The sequence below is a fragment of the Heterodontus francisci genome, chromosome 29 (assembly GCF_036365525.1).
Source record: "Heterodontus francisci isolate sHetFra1 chromosome 29, sHetFra1.hap1, whole genome shotgun sequence".
Classification (NCBI taxonomy): Eukaryota; Metazoa; Chordata; class Chondrichthyes; order Heterodontiformes; family Heterodontidae; genus Heterodontus; species Heterodontus francisci.
This window is the reverse complement of record NC_090399.1, coordinates 48,894,938-48,899,958: the sequence shown is the minus strand read 5'-3', so window position 1 is coordinate 48,899,958 and position 5,021 is coordinate 48,894,938. Positions and strand designations below refer to the sequence as shown.

The 5,021-nt window shown below is 37.9% G+C and overlaps 1 pseudogene; it reads left to right on the top strand.

Annotated features, from left to right (window-relative positions):
* The first annotated feature begins 978 nt into the window (after window positions 1–978).
* Window positions 979–3,778, top strand: LOC137345827 (probable G-protein coupled receptor 139; annotated as a pseudogene).
* The last annotated feature ends 1,243 nt before the right edge of the window (window positions 3,779–5,021 follow it).

Sequence of the window (5,021 nt, the reverse complement as noted above, 5' to 3'; positions counted from 1 at the left end):
ATACCGATTAAGCATTTTAGCTGGATTTATATAAGTTATCGACATAGATTGGCTCACTGGTTGACTAAACTGCTCCATAAGGGAGATTAAGTAAATTTGACGGAGCAAATATGGTTACCATTCGGATTTAAAGCTTTGAATATTTTGCAGGGGTCCTTAATTAAAGTATTGCTAATTAGCATTTGTGATTACGCTGTATACTGCGTTTTATATTAGGAAATTGTGGATGTTTAAGTAAAGAACATAGCTACTTTTGGGAAGGTAGAAAAATACTTATTGTTCGTCAGGGTCTAGGATCCAAAGTGGGAAGACGGAGACCAATCCAGAGTAGAGTTAGATAAACACATTTATACCTATTTTTCATGTTTACTATTTGACGAACTTATGCATGGATGTCACAGTGATTGAGCTTCAAGTAACAACCATGCTAAAACTTCTCTGTGTTATTTGCAATACAGATACAAAAAATAAATAAAATCGAGTGTTCAATGTCTCAAAGATGCTTTAAAATAGAAATATATCCATGGGAAAGTTAAAGACGAACTTTGACCGCAACCATGGTGGAAGAAAGGAAACACTTGACATGGAGACCTTAACGATAGGCCAGGAAAGCACTTTCTCAAACATTTGCATTCCTTCCTTCTATTAAAGTTTAATAAACACGCTCAGGTTCAGACATCTTGTAACATTACAATGAGAATGAAAATGTCGAGATACTTGGTTTGCACTATGAAGTCGTTTAAGGTCTAGCCTCCTTACTATTCCATCAGGCTATAGTATTGCAAAATAACACTGATCAATCGCCACAAATATGACTTGCCCAAATCTGTTTGTTCAAATGACTGTAATTAATGCTAATCATTGTGCATTGCTCAGGTGTGACTTGAGGTCTCTCTCAGGTATATATAATACCTTATTTTTAAAGCAGAAGATTTGGATGTATATAGCACTAATAGGCAACGTCGCTTCTTGTTTAATATGGGGCAGCCAGTTATCATACAGATAGAAAACATTTACTATCCTATTCTTGCAATAGTTGGTGTTCCTGATAAGCTGATTGTCATTAATTAATAGTTATCATTAACATTGTTTGATTGAGATACAATTCATGTTGTCGGTGTAATGACATTATTGTTTATTTTTGATGTGCAAGATTTGCAGACAATAGTTACCAGCATCAAATAAATAACTCATCTTGTTCTTAGTTTCTGTCATATTGTTAAAGTAACAACCTGTGGGGAAGCACAGATCATTCTCTTAAACAGCAATGATTTAGTAAAGAAGCTTGAGGATTTTTTGCATATGCTTGTACCTTTGTGTTTGGATCAAGCATTAAAATGCAATTGAATAACCAAACCGACAATTCCTTAGGGGGATTTTCCCGAATTTACACAAGGAAAGGCATAGGGCATTTTTTTTAGTTTAGTTCTGTAACAGGAGGAAAAATCAAAGAGATTCTGCAGAAACTTAGAAAAATGTTGGCGCAGTGCTGATATGTTATCGCAATCTTCAGATTTCTGCAGCCCATAGTCCTAATAGGCTGCAAGATTCGAAATGGAGACAGCTGATTCACTGCACGTTCTAACCAGGAGTTGCTTTGACTGCCCTTCGGCTGTATTTAGCTGGCTACTAACATTTGAACAAGACTAAAAAACGAGCCTCCGAGGTTAAAATTTGTTCTTCCACAAGTCAAAACAAAGCAAAACTGGGTACATTGTAAAGCAGACAATCTGTTTTCTCTGTGCTCATTTCACACGACTAATGGAGTCCAATTTCAGCACTGTCTGCCAGGTCCTGCGTGCAGAACAATTTCGGTGGAATCCCAAATTTGTATTTATTTCATAACTATAGTGTTTCATTCGTAATCTTGTTTTTGTTTTTCCTTTTTTCCTCTGTGTTTTTTTTTTATTTCTGGCAATAATTTTCATTATTCTACCATTGAAACCTGCTGTTGGCACATCTTCTGTTTCTTCCTTGTCTCATTACTACACTCTTTGCCTCTTCAGCACAAAATCTTTTGTCATTTAATGTCTCCAGTACTCTGGTCTTTCACAGGCCTTCTCTGTTATTTTTTTTCACCTTCCTGCATTTGACCTACCTGAAATCTATTACATTTCTAACTTTCCCCAGTTGATATAACCTCATCGACCTGAAACATTATCACTGCTTCTGTCTGCACAGCTGTTAGAAGATATTCTGCTTTTAGTTCATGTTACAGCATCTGCAGTATTTAGCTTTTTATGATGATGTAAATTTTTGGTTCTATACCTAATCGTTCTGAATCAACTTGGTTGAGCATAGAGTGATGTGCAGGAAGTTATTATAATTAAAATTGAAATAAAATGGAATTCGAATTCAATGCCAGCAGTTTAAAATTCATGTCCATGTCACTCTCACAGGGAGTAATTTCCCGAGTTCGGAAGGCAGCAACGACCTTTGATCGCTGCTACCGATGGTGAAAACCATGCACACAGTAGTCACTATCAGTTGGTGCCAGTCACGGTCATTGTCAGCAGGCAACGTCTCAGTAATACTGCTTATCGTGCAAACTGAAGCATTTGATTCTGAAGCTGTCTGATATATTATGTTTCTTAAAGCTGGGGTTAGAGCTCTGAGACCTTAAATATAAACGTGATGTGTGGTCCTAAAGCACGACCAGCTACCGCTACACCCATGTAATTCTAAATCCAAGAGGTGCTTTCTACGGTAGCTGTGCAATAGATTTTATTCTTTACAGTGGTGGTGTTCTGTATCACTGGGCCGAGCACAAATAGCCAAAAGGATGAACTATTTCCTGAAGAAAGAGCAGATTGCCTTCCATTACTTTCAATGTACATAGGGGCAGTAGGGAGAGTTAATAATTTAATGTCGTGTTTTTTCAGCTAATTTGGTGACAATCGTCATTCTCACTCGTGGAAAGTGTGCTCTCTCCAAATGCTTCACTCGTTACCTTGTGGCCATGGCAGCAGCTGATCTAATGGTCCTGATATTTGATGTAATTCTGTATGAGATCAAAGACGCTTATTTCCCGTATTCATTCCTGAACTATACTCCTATTTGCAGTCTCAATCTTGCCTTGCTTTTTGTTTCCATTGATTGTTCTGTCTGGTTAACTGTGGCTTTCACCTTTGATAGATTTGTCGCCATTTGTTCCCAAATGTTACAAAGATAATATTGCACCGAGAAAACTGCAGCTGTGGTGATAGCAGTAGTGTGTCTCCTAAGTATTTTAGAAAATGTTCCACTCCTCTTTATATATGAGCCACGGGAAATAATTGACAATGTACCATGGTCGTGCTATGTGAAATCAAGCTTCTACACCTTCCCCATATGGGTAGCATTTTTGTGGGTGGAAACCACTTTAACACCATTTGCACCATTTCTGTTGATCGTGCTACTCAACATCCTGACGATCAGACATATTATACTGGCCAGTAGAATAAGGAAAGGACTGCGGGGAAACAAGGGTATTCGGAATCACACTGATCCAGAGATGGAGAACCAAAGAAAATCCATAATTTTACTTCTCGCTATATCAGACAGTTTCTTACTGTTATGGATGGTAATTTTTATATTTTTCATATGTGTGCAATTTACAAATGTTCAATTTTTGGAAGCAAATTACAATGACCCGAATACCATTGCGGAACAATCTGGGTATATGCTTAGGTGCTTGAGTTCTTGCACAAACACATTTATTTATGCTATCTCTCAGCATAAATTCAGAGAGGAACTAAAGACTCTATTTAAGCGTCTACAGCATTTATTGCTAATGTAATCAAATATGTTAAATAACTTCACAGAATTAAAATGAAATTGCATCCATCCGCAGCCTGCACAAGTATTCTATTGACATACACACACAAGGAAATAGGGGCCGTGATCTGGTCCCAAAATGGTTGAGCTATATGAACTATTCCTGAATGTGTAAGCCAGCCAATAACGGATCGGAATAAACACAAAACAAAATTTGAAAATCCGTAACTAAATAATTCAGGCAAACATATCCGTTGCTTTTAATAAATGTAAATCCAACACTGATTTACTTAAAACCCACCAAAAACTACACCTGTCAGTAATAAATCTAGCTATGTTAAAGGCCAGCTATTCCTTTTAATGGAAACATTTTGTAAATGATCCCACAGGTGTTAGATTCTTGCGATGACAATGCATTTCCTGATCTATCATGTTGTCCTCAGTTTGCGAATTTACAACTTGTAATGCAATATATGAAATTTTCACTACATGGGGAAAAGTCATTAAATAAATTTTTGCTCAACCCGTGCACGAAATTCTAAAGTAGAATTCCCTCATGTCTACTCTTCCCCAGGGAAAAGCCAGCCTCCTTCAGGTTTCCAGAAAGGTAAATTCCAAACACATTGAGTATTTTCTATTGCTGGACTAAGGTTTCAAACTCATCCTGGTAATGATATTAAGTGTTTGTTCCTCAATATGTTCAATTCGGTCTTGAATATTGACATGCCTTCTTCCTCAACCACTAACCCTGCAACTGAGCTTCATGGCATCAGATCTTTTGAGTACAGAACTTTGTAATTCCCCGTGTTGTAAATGTCTTCCATGTACTGTAAGATCAATGGTGCCTCGTTCTTTCACAGTGCTCAGTCTAGTCTTTTTTTCATTCATTCACAGAATGTGGGCGTCGCTGGCCAGACCAGCATTTGTTGCCCATCCTTAATTGCCCTAACTGAGTGGCTTGTTAGGCCATTTCACAGGGCATGCAGGAGTCAACCACATTGCTGTGGGTTTGGAGTCACATGTAGGCCAGACCAGGTAAGGACAGCAAATTTCCTTTTCATGGCCATCATTAGACTAGCGTTTTAATTCCAGATTTATCAATTGAATTCAAACTCCACCTTCTGCTGTGGAGGGATTTGAACCCATATTCCCAGGTTTCTGGGTTACTAGTCCAGTAACAATACCACTACGCTACCGCCTCCCTAAATATCTCTACCTTCTTGGGCTCCTGCGCATCGATTAAGTGTTCAATTTATCAGCTCTCT